Below are 13747 nucleotides of genomic sequence, written 5' to 3' on the forward strand. Positions count from 1 at the left end.
TATATGTAATACAATATTACTCAGTCTTAACAAAGAAGGCAATCCTTCCATTTGTGATACCATGGATGAACCTTGAGGGCATTATGCTAGGAAAAATAAGTCAGAGAAAGATGAATACTATATGATCTCACTTATATGCAGAATCTAAAAAAGCCAAACTCAGAAACAGAGTAGAATGGTGATTGCTAAGGGCTGAGGAGTGGAGGAAATGGGAAGATGCTGGTCAAAGGGTACAAACTTCCAGTTATAAGTTCTGAGGATCTGATGTACAGCATTGGTGACTATAGTTAACAATGCTGTATTATATTCTTGCAAGTTGATGAGAGTAAATCTTAAATGTTCTCATCATCAAAAAAAAGCACTGGGGGATTAATTATGTGAGGTGATGGATATGTTAACTAAAAAAAAAAAGGATTTTTTTAAGGTAAGTCTCATCTATCTCTTAGAGGGTTTTTTTTTCTTTTCTCCATCTCAAGTGCTGTGATCTAAATACAGGGAAGGCCCAGTACATGTTTTAGTCAATGCAGTTGGCTTAAAAAATTTGCATAATTAATGTATTCTTTGGACTCTAACAATATGCAAAAAATTTAGAGATAGCAAAATAGGAGTGTAGTAAAAAAGGGAAGACCAAAGAATAGGGGTTAGCTTCTCTCTAAGTTATAGTCCAATGCCTTATAATCATCTGTCAGTTAATTATCAGGCACACTTTAGGAAGAGAGAACCAATTAAAAAGAATTGCCCAACTGGAATTCCCTATCTAGAATGCTTACCTATTTTTTAAATTGATTTGAATAATATGTGGGAAAAATATTACATCCACATCAAAGTTGTCAAAAACAAACTAATCTAGTTTATTCTGATGTCAAAGACAAACAACTGTTTTCTCTAATTGCCTTTCTATGGAGTTTATACATGCTACAACTAGAGATTTTCCTTTGAAATTTCTTAAAAACTGTAGATCTTCCCATATTGTAACATTCCGTAAATATTTGTTGGAAAGAGGAAAGATAAATGCTGTGAAGACAAGACCCTTTCTTTGACATATAGGATACCATATTAAATTTTCAGAGAAGAAAACCTCATCCTGAAATTTTTATAAATATGGAAGGAATGTTCTTTCATGGGAACATTATAATGCATTCAGGTTATAGAGCTGAGCTACCAAGCTAGTGGCTGTAACTTACAATTTCTTACAGATGTAATTACATCTTTTTCTGTAGAAAAATAATACAAATGTGTCAATAATCACATTATACTACTATGCATTTTAAGCCAAGTAGTAATTGGCTACTACCATCTGATCCTGCAACCCCACTTCTGGGTATATATCCAAAGGAAATGAAAACAGGAACTCAAAAAGATATCTGCACTCCCATGTTTATTATTCACAATAACCAAAACATGGAAACAACCTAAATGTCCATCAGTGGATGAGTGGATAATAGAATATTGTGGCAAATACCCAGCATGAAAATCCCTATTTGCTGCCTCTAGGTAATAAGGCAACTGCTGTATAACCAGGAGCAATCACATCTCTTTATTCTTGGGAGGAATTTCTTATTGTTAGTGTGGCTTCATATCCATCCCTGTAGCAAGTGCCCATGTTGAGAGATGCATCTGATTAAGTGATTCCATGCACTTGAGTAGAGAGGACAAAGAAAACCAATTTCAAGTTTAATGTGATCCTTTTTGTCTCTGGAATGAATTTACCTCCTTCCCACTACAACTCAAAATGAGGTATAATTTAAATCAGGCACAAGAATTTGTTACTTATAGAAGCAACTTCTCTCAAGAGCCTGAATCATTAACTTGTTTTCTTTATCTGTCTATGCTCCTTGTTCTGGAAAGGATTTAAGACAAATCATTAACTGTTTCTAGGTAGAGAACTGAGATGCTCACAGATTGGGCAATGTCAATCAGGTAGAACATGCAAACACCTAATTCCAAAGAGATTGTGTACCATCAATAAATATTTATTGGTACCTTCTAAGTATGAGGCATTGTGCTGGAACCTGGGGATATAGTGGTCAGTACAACAGAGAAGCTCCCGCCCATGAAAGAGCCTATCTCCTAAAGGTGTGCCCTGCACCACAAGAGACTATAATGTGCCAGGTTGCCTGGCAAAGCTGAGGTCAAGTTGGAGAAGAGATGTTCCAAGACATGGTATCTGCCTCTATACATTGGAATAACCATATTTTATAAGAGAAAAGAGGTACTTGGTGGGGCTATAGGCCATAAATGGGTACACAAGGCGAAAGTCAGAAGGAAGCTTATATGGGCCAAAAGAAGTAAGAATATTTTAAGAAATAGACCTGTCCAAGAATGCAATAGGATGCATTGTAAGGTAAGAAGCTCCCAGTCATGGGAGATTACAATAGAGGTGGGAAGACTCATCTGCTTACATTACCAGGAAGTTGGTCATGACGGATAAAAGCAGATGCACAGAGGTGCTAGCAGTTACTTCCTATTTTATGATTCAGGAGACCTCAAATCAAACCCACAAAGTACCTTGAACATCTCAGCCCTCATAATTTCAGCTTTAATGAGAAACTTTAATGATCATATAATGATACAATAGGCCATAATTTCCTTGGTTCCCTACCATTCAGAATCAGAAACACTGAACAATGATTTCTGATCGCTGTGCTGGGTTCTGGGGCACCAAGTGGCTTCAAAATGCTGACTGCCTCTCTACAAAAGAAGGAACTGAAGTCCTGGAAATTGAAGCACACTGTAGTAATTGCCAAGTCATACTAGTCATGAGGGCAAAGGCAAGTATGCGAATACTACTGATACTGCCAGGGTAAGCAGAATTCCTAAAACGGCCTGAGTGACGTCTACCCTAATCCTGAACCGTACCTATCATGAAAGAATGTTCCTGTGCTTCCATCATACTGCATGGCACAGCTGACACACACACACAACGCCCCTCCCCTCTCACCCCCGATAGGGAGAGTAGCTTGGATTATCCAGGTGGGCCAGATATAATCACATGAGCCCTTAGAAGCAGACAGCTTTGCCTGGCTGGAAGCAGAAGAGAAGTCAGAAAGATTCAAAGCATGAAAGGTATCCAACGCACCGTTGCTGACCTGAAGATGGAGGAGGCGACATGACAAGGAGTGTGGGTAACAGAGCTGAGAGCAGCTCCTGGCCGGCAGCCAAAAAAATGGGGACTTCAGTTCCACAACACAAGGAACTGGATTCTTGCACCTGAATGACCCTGGATACAGATTCTTCCCCTGAGCCTCCAGGTGAAAATCCAGACCAGCCAAACCTTGACTGTAGCTTTGTGATTCCCTGATAGAACCCAGCTGAGCCCACAGGGCCCACAGAGCTAATAAATGGGTATCGTGTTAAGGCACTCAGTGTGTGGTCATCTGTTACACAGGAAGAGATAACCAACACAGAACCCAAATGGTGAAATGAAGTGTCATAAATTGGACATAAGGCTTGAAATGGTCGACACTCTAGGGCCACATTTCAACCAGATAAGTGAACCGGCTGAGGCCAGTTCCAGAGAAGTCTGACGAAAACAGATCACAGTTGGCTTAACTGAAATCATGGGCAGAAAAGGCCCACCACAACCTAACACCTGTTAAAATGGCTACCATACAAAAACAAGCAATAACAAGTGCGGTGAGGATGTGGAGAAAAGGACCCTTTGTGTGCCATAGGTGGGAATATAAGTTTTGATTCAGCCACTATGGAAAACAGTATGGAGGTTCCTCAAAATTGAAATAGAACTACCATCTGATCCCGCAACCCCACTTCTGGGTATATATCCAAAGGAAATGAAAACAGGAACTCAAAAAGACATCTGCACTCCCATGTTTATTATTCACAATAGCCAAAACATGGAAACAACCTAACTGTCCATCAGTGGATGAGTGGATAAAGATGTAGTATATTCATACAATAGATCATATAATGATACAATAGGCCATAATTTCCTTGGTTCCCATACAATGGAATAGTATTCAGACATTAGAAAGGAGGAAATCCTGCCATTTGCAACATCGATGGATCTTAAGGGCATTTTGCCAAGTGAGATTAGCTAAACAGAAAAAGATAAACACCATATGATCTCACTTACATGAGGTATCTAAGGAAGCTGAACTCATAGAAAGAGAGAGTAGATTGGTGCTTACCAGAGGTGGGGACGGGAGGAATAAGGAAAATATGGTAAAAGGTACAAACTTGCAGCTAGAAGATGAGTAAGTTCTGGAGATCTAATGCAATGCTGATGATATACTTCGAAGTCACTAGAAGAGTAGATCTTCAATGTCCCCACCACAAAAAAAGAAATGATAATTATGTGACGTGATAGAGATGTTAGCTACTGCTACAGTGGTAATCATACTGTAATACACAAATATACACCTTAAACTTACATATGTTAGTTATACCTCAACTGTAAAAAGAACTTTAAAAAGGCCCAACTCATTCCAGCAAGAAGAGAAGGGGGAACTCTCACTGCTGGTCCTATGTGACTATGCTAAGTGAAACTCTCCTATTCCTCAGAGAGAGGGGCTGCCCTGTAGCTGGTGACAGTGGGGGAGGGAGGCCGAGGATAAGGATGCACTCTCAGTCCTCCTGCAGTTTTGGGTGCACACCGAGCACTGCTCACTCCAGAGGCTATGCTGCATGGCTGGGCTGGTGCCCTGTAGGGCTCCAGGGTGATGGCTCTGGGAGGGGAGGGAGATGGGGGGCGGGGGCCCAGGGAACCCTTGCCAGGACGGCGTTTACCTCCTGAGCTTGAAATTCACACAGAAGTAGGGCAGGATGTTCCAGACCACTAGACATTTGGCAGCCTGGGGCATTCTAAACATTCTCCCCACGCAAAGGCACATCCCTCACCTGGAGCGGCGCACTAGCCTCCTCACAAGCCTCACTGCTTTCGCTCCTGTGCTCCTGAGGCCTGTTCGCGGCACAGCGACTGACGGACCCTCGTGAAAGACACAGGTCTGACCCTGCGTCCCCCACCTAAACCTTCCAGTGGCTTCCAGCGCGCTTCCGGACCCGGCACGACCCTCCGGCTGCCCCGCCCCCACCGCGCCGGGCGCCCCGCCCCTTGCTCTCGCCGCTCCCCTGAGCTGCGCAAACACACCCAGCTCTCTTTGGTGCCAAGACCTCTGAAGCTCTTCTCTCTTCCTGGAATGCTCTTCTCCAGGGCATCCACGTGGCTCTCTCCCTCACCTCCTTCGGGCCCCTGCCCTAACGTCACCTTGTGAGGGCGGCCTTCCCGACCACCCTATAAGGAACACCAACACTCCTTCCCTGCTTTTCCTCACTCTCTAGTCCCCCTCACCCAACTTTCTTCCTCTACACAGAATTCAACACAACCTGCCAACATTTTCATTTGTAAACATGCTAGCTTACTGTTGGCCTCTCCCCACCAGAAGAAGCTCCATGGCTCTATACTGTCTGGGTCACCACTGTTCCCAAGATCCTTTTGTGGTGCCCTGCACAGTAAATAGTTGATGAATGAATAAATGAATGACAGGAAATCTAGGAGATGCTGAGTGGTCATATTGGGTCAGTTAGTCAAACAACAAGCAGTGTTGGGTTTAGGAGACTCAAAACAGTGGGATGCAGGAAGCTCAAAGATATACTTCCCTTATTCACTCTTTCAGCAAACGATTTCCACGTCTTCTCTGCCAGGTGTCTGGTTCTGTCATGAGAATTTCTTCTACATGGGAGAAGGAGAGCACCCCTCCTACAATAATGCAGCACAAAAGTGGTATTTTACTGGGTATTTTCTAGCAGCGGAAGAGTCTAGAAATATCCATGCTCTTGGAAAAATCCTATAAAATACAGCACACATCTATCAACAAAGGAGAACGCTCAGAACTGCTAACTTGGAAAGCTGCCTTCTCTCTTGCTTTTTCTAGCCTACTCATTGCTTGTCTGCCTGCTTGGGCTCCCCCATTTAGAATGAGTCCACAAGGAGGAACTTCCCTATCTAGTTGAATCACAAAGTGCTAAGAAGGACACAGAGATTGCATAAGCCTCAGTTGGTGACTAGGGACTGTTCCCAAGTTTGGCCAAGTGCTGAGGCCACCAGATTGGCAGCTGGGGGCCATGTTGTTTACTAAGAGGATGATTTAACAGATGGAAAATGAGTGTGTGCTGGCTGAGCAGAGGGACAAGAGGACAGGTGGCCTGAAAGAGCAGGAGAAACAGGAGAGCCACCAAGGTCCTCCTAACAAAGTGATCAGATTTCTACCTCATGACTCCAGCTGCAAAGTGCACCTGGTGTGCATTTTCAGCGTAAGAACCATGTTTTCAGAAAAGTCAACTTCAAAATCATCAAAACATGATCTGCTCCTGGTGCTGCTTGAGCACTTGATGAAGAATATTTGCAAACAATCTTCCCTCCTACAGGCAGAGTCCACGTTGAGCAGCCTAAATTCTTAAGTCCCTTCCGAGCATGTGTGAATAAAGTACTATGGCCTAAAAAATACAGTTTTCCTACACTGTGGATGCACAGATTTAAAGAATGCAGGGGTTTAATGACCCCACAGACCATGGCTCCAGAAGAGCTCATGAGAACCTCAGATGCCCCACCACCCAGGACTCACCTTCTGGAACAAACATCTGCTAGGGGCATGCCAAAACGGGAAGGGAGAGTGTCCCAAAAATGGCTGAGCAAAGCTTACCAACTTAGGATGAATGGTCACTACACGGTCAGGCCTGGGGGCAGCTGTAGTGCTGGCCGGCTCTGACATCTTAAGCCATAGCAGAAAGACAACCACCTCATCTTTAGACAAGACTGTGAATGATCCAGGCCTGTCTTATTTTCAAACACGTGTAACTATTTTCCAAAGTCCCTAAATGTTTGGCTGGCTCTGTGTTGCTGAAGAGGTTTTTTTGTTTGTTTGTTTTAAGTTAAACAAAGCAGTTTGTAATGGCCAAAACTGGAAACAACCTCAATGTCTATCAACAGTAGAAAAAATTAATAATATATTCATAGAACTGACTCCTATACATCAGTGAGAGACTTAAAGAATTAAAACTACAGGAAGCAACTTGATAGATCTCGAATAGATGTTAAGCACAAGGAGATGGATGCAAGAAGACAACAGAGGACATACCACACAATGCCTTGTATGAAAAGCTACTGATGTTCAACAATGGGCACAATGAACCTGTGGTGTTAGAAGCCAGGATGGTGCCATCATCTGGGGGTAGCACCCAAGAGGAGGCCTGAAGAGGGCTTCTGATGCACCAGTCACATTGTGTTTCTACTCTGGATGCTGCCACCCAAGAGTGTTCATTTGATAAAAAGTGTGTCAAGCTGTATACTTACAATTTTGCATACTTTCCTGTATGTCTTCCTTCACTTGTTAAAAAGGCAGTTCACTGGTTATTCTTTTGAAAATTCTTCATGTGCTGAGTTTACATTGGCCTACAAACCTCCATAGGATCGGCCTTACCATCTGTCCCACCCATCTCCTACTACTCTTCCACTTGTTCACTGGACTCTTACTGTTCTTTCAAGCCAGCCACAAACCTACCTCAGAGCCTTTGCACTGGCTGTTGCTTCTGCTTAGAATGCTCTTCCCACAGGACCTGATTCCTCACCTTCACATTTTTATCCTAATGCAGAGACTGGCGAACTGAAGCCCACAGCCAAACTCAGCCTACTGCCTATTTCTGTTAACAAAGTTTTATGGGTCACAGTCATGCTCATCCCTTTATGTAATGTCTAGAGCCACTTGCACACTAAAAATTTAAGCAGTTTACCAGCACAATCTAAAACATGTACTCTCTGCCCCTTTGCAAAAAATATTTGCCAACCCCTGCTCTCATGCTACCTTCTCAGGGAGGTCTTCCCTGACCTCATTTACAACTGGAATCCATGGATGTGGAGGAAAGCGAACCTTTGCATACTGTTGATGAGAATGTAAATTGGGACAGCAACTATGGAAAACAGTATGGAGGTTCCTCAAAAAAATTAAAGATAGAACTATCATATACTCTAGAAATTCCACTTACAGGTATTTATACAAAGGAAATGAAATCACTACCTCAAAAAGATATCTGCACCCACCCATGCTCACTACAGCATTATTCACAACAGCCAAGACATAGCAACAACCTAAGTGTCCATCAGTGAATGACTGGATAAAGAAAATGTGGTTTATATATACAGTGGAACAGTATGCAGCTAAGGAAAAAGAAGGAAATCCTACCATCAATAACATGGGTAGAACTTGAGGGCATTAGGCTGAAGTGAAACAAGTCAGACAGTGAAAGACAAATACTGTATGATCTCACTTATATGGGGATCTGCAAAAGGAAAACTCATGGATAGAGAGAACAGACTAATGGTTGCTAGAGGTGAGGACAGGACAAAATGGGTGAAAGTTGTCAAAAGATACAAATTACTGGTTATAACATAAAAAAGTCCTGGTGATGTCATGTACAGGAAGATATTCAAACTTAAAAGAATGAAGTGGAATCCATCCCGTATCCCCACTTTGCCCCCCTACTTTTTAACCAAAGCATTTACCAACAACTGGCATACTCCATATTTTACATATTTTTTGTTATGTTTAATTTTTGGTCTCCCTTTAGGAGAATGTAAGCTCCCTGAGGGCAGGGATTTCAGGGTGTCGGGTTCTGTAGCTGTATCCCCAAGACTTGAAACAATGCCTAACACAGAGTCATAACTCTATGACTATGTGTGGAATCAATGGGCTCACTATACTAAAAGACATGCCAGGTACTACGTTGACCAATTTTATCATCTTTAACTCATTTACATTATTTACTTATTTAGAGAATGTTTTTTTTCCACAAGTGGTAGGTCTAAGTTACAATGAAATCTTTGGCAGGCTTAATTCCTTTTGAAAATTCAAATTATAAGTTCCTGTGAGGGGCAGCAACAGCCGCCATGGCAGAAAAAATTCGATATTAGCAACTAACCCTTAAGAACAGGGGATGAGAGGGAAGAAAGGGGTAGTGTTATTAGGTCTGTGTACTTGATGCCAAAATAAATTGGAAAGCTGAATAGCTGCTGTCAATAAATAACCATTCCCGGAGGACAGTTCATCTGATTGCTGGGTCATATGGCCCTCATCCTGGGAAAAGCAGGGAGCTGAGGGCAGCAGAAATAGTTTGAATTCTTGGCACACTTCCAGAGTTATTTTCCAGTCCCTCAGTAAATCTTGGTTTTCTCCCACAGCCAAACGGTTCCAAGGATGGGATCCCTCTGTATTACTTCTTACAACTGCATGTGAATCTACAAGTATCTCTAAATAAAGAATTTAATATTTTTTACATTTCTAAGGATTTGACTCAGCTTACCGATTTGTTTTGAGGACACAGGAAAACATAGGAAAGCTGGAAAACATGCACATTCCTCAGTGCTGCAGCTTGACATACACTGTCTTCATAAAAATGCTTGTGACCTTAGAAACTTTCTTAACTTAGGTCGTAGGTGTGACAGGACATCTGTAACTGACTTGTAAAAGCAAATTTTCATTTTTCTTGTGGACCTACATTTTTCTTCTCCATTTAATGCTTCCTTTTCCTTGTGGATTATGTCATTTTTAAAAATGGCCCATAAGGCAGAAGGTAACACTAAAGGCGGTTAACAGAGAGAAGGCCAGCACAGTGGTGCCACCACGGTCTCTCCAGCCCCGAGCCCTATAAATGAAAAACGCTCAGGATGAGAGATACCCCATGGGCATGAGACTGCCTGAACAGAGCTGGCTTCCAGAGACAGCCATGCTCTCCTCACCTGTCCCAATGTTAACCCCTAACAGAATGTCCAGCCACCAAAGGAAAAAATGTATTGTCAAAGATGCAGGTTGGAGCCGTCAGGGAAATGCAAACCCAAGCCCCAGTGCAAATCCACTTCACTACTTCACACCCAGTAGGACAGCTACAATCAAAAGGTCAGATGATAACAAACATTACGGTGAGCATGTAGGGAAATTGGAACCCTCAACACTGCCAGAGGGAAGATAAAAATGATGCAACTGCTACGCATAACAGTCTTCCAGTTCCTCAAAAAGTTGAAGAGAGAGCTACTCCATGACTCTGCATTGCCTCCCCTACGTAAATTAAAACATATGTCCACACAAAAACTTGCACATGCTATGTTCATAGCAGCATTATTCATGACAGCTAAAAAGTGGAGACAATTCATATGTCCATTGACCAACAAATGGATAAACAAACTGTGGCATTGCCACACAATGGAATATCACTTGGCAATAAAAAGAAATGAAGTATGATACACACCACAACATGAGTACACCTGGAAAACAGTAAGCTCATTGAAAGATACCCATCACAAAGAACGCATAGAGTATGATTCCATTTATATCAAATTAGGCCAATCTACAGAGACAGAAAACAGATTAATGGAGGCCTAGCACTGGAAGAAATGCAGGAGTTTAAGGGAGTGACAACTATGGGGTCTGCTGTTTCTTCTGGGGGTAATGAAATGTTCTAAAATTGTGAATATACACAAAAACACTGATTCATACATTTTCAATGGACAAATTGTATGAAATGTGTATGACACCACAATAAAGCTGTTGAAAAAAATAGATGTGAGAGACTCTGAACACCCCCAACCACCGCTGAGATGCACCTGGTTCCTCTTTTAAGCTTTGCCATGGCCCAGGAACAGCTCATGAGAAGAAGCCTGCCTGGTGGGCCTGGAGTCCTCCAAGTTTTCCTCCTTCACTACTTACCAACTTGACTTAGCATAACCAATAAACTGAAAGTGAGGGATTTTACAAAATACAACATGCAGTGTTAAATTCACAATAAGAGGCTCACAATAGCATAACAGCCCCAGAAGCAGGGAAGAAGTGAGGGCCCACTGGGCCTGGAGGAGGAGGGATTTGCCACAATGAGGGTGCCTGTCACTCCTCTTATTTCTTTGAGCTTAAGCTTTCCTGGCAGGAAAATGGATCAAACTGAGCACTCTCTGGGCACCCAGAATGCTGAAAATTTTGCAAAATATGCCATACTAAAAATTAAAAGACTCACAAGCACTGAGAGGCTATTTGGAGAGCCAGGAAAGAGAAACTACAAGATGAAACATACAGCTGATCACCAAAGAGTTGTCTTTTTCTCCCCCATTCCTTAAGAGAAAAAATAAATAAAAAGCTGCTGAACTCCTTGACTTTAATTTCATGCACAATTTTCTGCTAGGATTCATTGCCAGAAAGTGTTTCTGTCTCAGCACCTAAATAATTCACAACTGCTCAAAATATCTCCCGGAAACCCGCATCAGGGACAAACCTGCTCTGTGGCGCCGTGTTGACGGGCCATGTGGGTGTCTCCATCTAAATTCCTAAAGAGCAGGTGTCTGGTCCGTGCCCAGGCACCCCCTACTCACCTGACAGCAGAAACCTGGCCCTTGGAAAGAGCACCTCCCTCAGCTACTGCTCACAGTTGACACTGGTAGGAGTTCTATCTTAATTTGTTGAACTTCATGGCCTTGGACAGACTAAGATGCAAATCTCTGCCACTGCTTACTGGCCATGTGACCTGGGACCAGACATATCTCTGTGGCCTGTTTCCCTAACCCATAAAGTAGGAATGGCAATTCCCACATCATAGGGCTGCTTTTGAGGAATCAGTGAGGTGGAAGGTGCTGAGCACAGGGCTGGCACATAGTAAGTGCTCAACAGATGGCAGTGATCACCGTCACTGCTGTCATTAGGATTGGTGAAGTGTATTCATTTATTCTGTCAGCTAACCCATATTTGTCTTGAGCACCTACAGTGTCCCAAGAGCTGGGGACATTCTAGACACTGGGATACAGAACCTCTGCCCTCGTGGAGCTGCCAGGCCAGTGGGCAAGGCCGACAGCAAACAGGCTCCCAATGGAATGGACAAGTTATTGAAAAGCCGTAAGTGCCATGAAGGAGCATGTGACTGGGAGTGGCACTTTAGAGAGAAGACTCGGACAGCATGTGTGATGGGGCATTAAAATTGTATTGGTTTATTTAAATGCTTACTGGCTGATCCACTGATCAATTGGCAAATCCTCCTAAGCTCTCCTGCAAAAATGAGCCCAGAGATTACCACGCTCGTATATGCACCCAATACCCTGGCTATAAGTCACGACTGCATAGCTCACGTGCTACCTGAGCTCAGGACCTTCCCTTTCTGCTCCCCTCCACCCTGAGGTCAGGCCCCTTTCACCTTGCGCCTCCCTCTCTGGGGATCTAAGGAGTCACTAGCCCCTGGAAGGAAACTCACACATCATATGTCTTTCAGCATCTCCAACTATTCTTCACACATACTGAGGGAGTAGAATTTTAAGCAGGGCCTTGGGAGGAAAGGTGCTCTTTGAAGACATCTTAAGTCTGCAAGACACAGAGGCGAGCAGAGAAGAGGATGAGCACAGAAGGGATCCTCGTGTGCTCCAGTCCTGCTACCAAGGAGGAAAATAAAATGGCATGATGGAAGGAGCAGTGAGGGCACTCCCGGAGAGCCAGGCTGTGATACCAACCATCCAGCACACATGCCAGAGATGACGGAGCTCCGAGAAACACCAAGGGGCTCCATCACGCTGGGGGCGTTCAGAACCTGAGACGAAAAGCCCAACACGGCTCACCACTAAGGGATCTAAAGGCGTTAGCCAAGCCAGTTAGCCCTATAAAACAATTCTCCAAGGGGCCCGCCCAGGGTGTTGTTATTATTACTCCCTAATAAAAGGTGGTCAATATTGTTCACTTAAAGGAAACAAATTCTGGAAGGATGCACCAAAAAGAAAAAATTGATGGAGAATGGGAATCTCTGAAAAGTACATCTGGGGTCAAGAATTGGAGGTGGATTTATTTTTCACTGGATAATCTTTTGTATCATTTCAACTTTTACACTGTGCTATATAATAATTATTAAAAAGAAAAGATAATATCTCCTAAGGAAGTGATGGGAGACATTACTGATTTGAGGGGTGCTGTTTATCTATCAATAATTACACGTTTTAGAAGTTCATTTCCTTTATCTCAATCATTAGATGTGGTGTGGGATGCACACCACAACCAAGTGGTATTCATCCCAGGTATGCAAGGCAAATTTGACATCCAAAAATCAATTAATGGAATCTATTACAACCACAACTTGATAAAGAAAAATCACATGAGCATATCAATCCATGCAAAAAAAGCATTTAACAAAATCCAATACCCATTGATGATAAACTCTCAGTAAACTAGAAATAGAGGGGAACTTTCTCAACTTAATAACAAATTTATTTGGAAAACCTATAGGTAACATCATACTTACTGGTAAGAAACTCAAAGCTTTCCCAATAAGATCAGGTAGAAGGCAAGGACATCCCCTTTCACTGCTCTTCTCAGCATCACACCAGATGTCCTAACATATGCCCTAAGGCAACAAGAGGAGACCAAAGGTGTACAGATCGGGAAGGAAGTGATAAAACTGTGTTTGCAGATACCATGATCGTCTATGTAGAAAATCTGGAAGAATGAACAAAAAAACTCCTGGAACTGACAAGTGGTTATAGCAAGGTTGTAGGATGTTAAGGTTAATATACAAAAGTCCATCTCTTTCCTAGATACCAGCAATGAACAGTGGAATTTAAACTTAGATCATTGCATGTCATTCCTAGGTACAAAGAGCAATGTTAACCGAGCCCACAAAAATGATGCCTTATCAGAAGTTGGAAGAACCATGAAAAGGAATGCTGGGTGCCTAGGTCCCAGTCCCCTCATCCCTCAGCAGGTTGGGTGAGTCCCCTCTCTCC

The 13747-nt window shown here is 42.9% G+C and overlaps 1 protein-coding gene across 4 annotated transcripts in view; it reads right to left on the reverse strand.

Moving 5' to 3' along the window:
• FRMD3 (FERM domain containing 3) overlaps positions 1-13747 on the reverse strand; it is a 253950-nt gene that overhangs the window by 224101 nt on the left and 16102 nt on the right. Inside the window, exon 1 of one of the 4 annotated variants that reach the window (XM_073228705.1) lies at positions 4858-4945. The exons of the other annotated variants lie outside the window; for them this stretch is intronic. The gene's annotated coding sequence lies outside the window, so the exon portion shown is untranslated. Of the gene's footprint in view, positions 1-4857; positions 4946-13747 lie in introns of those variants that run through there. 4 annotated transcript variants of the gene reach the window in all.

The sequence above is a fragment of the Manis javanica genome, chromosome 2, assembly GCF_040802235.1.
Source record: "Manis javanica isolate MJ-LG chromosome 2, MJ_LKY, whole genome shotgun sequence".
Taxonomy (NCBI): domain Eukaryota; kingdom Metazoa; phylum Chordata; class Mammalia; order Pholidota; family Manidae; genus Manis; species Manis javanica.